This window comes from Rhodotorula toruloides (assembly GCF_000320785.1).
Source record: "Rhodotorula toruloides NP11 unplaced genomic scaffold Scaffold9, whole genome shotgun sequence".
In the NCBI taxonomy this organism is placed as follows: Eukaryota; Fungi; Basidiomycota; class Microbotryomycetes; order Sporidiobolales; family Sporidiobolaceae; genus Rhodotorula; species Rhodotorula toruloides.
The window spans coordinates 349,352-350,019 of record NW_015622969.1 but is presented as its reverse complement, the minus strand read 5'-3'; positions in this window follow the sequence as shown (position 1 = coordinate 350,019).

The following is a 668-nucleotide window of genomic DNA, read 5'->3' as shown; positions in this document are numbered from 1 at the left end:
TCCGCCACCGCCCCCGCCCAGCCTGCCACGCTCGCCGCCTTGCGCTCCTGGGCTCTCGCAGGCCACGGCTCGGTCGCACGCACGACGGCCTACCACGCCGGTCAGCTCATCGCGCTGTGTCGCCCTGCGCTCTCGGCCTCGGTCGGCGGCAGCAGCTCGAGCTCGAGCGAAGGTCCGCTCGAGCCGTTCGCGTTGTTCTATGCCGCGCTGGCGCTCGTCGCATTTGTGCGCGAGGGAGGAGGCGGACCTCCGCCTTCCTCGGACGAGGCTGCGGCTGCCGCAACGAAGGCGTCCGGGTCGAAGTCGCCGAGCGAAGGCCACGAGCTCGTCCTCGACACGCTGCGAGACCGGAGCGACAGCGTCCTCGCGGCATGGGTGCACTCGGGCCCGCTCGGGAGCCGACAAGTCCCCGCTGCGGCGGTCCCTTCGCTTCGCCTCCTCGGCGGAACGGGCCAGCCCGACTCCTCGTCCTCCTCGACGACTGGCCGACTTGACTCGTCGCGCGCTGCGGAGCGCATCCTCTCGTGCGCGGCGAAGCGGCTCCAGGCGCTCAAGGTGTGGAAGGTGGGCGACTTGCTCGGCAGCGTGCTCGAGCAACTCGCGGCTGTCGAGCGCCTGCGCCTCGACGAGCAAGAGCGCGGCGATGCGCTCGGACTCGCGCTGGGCGC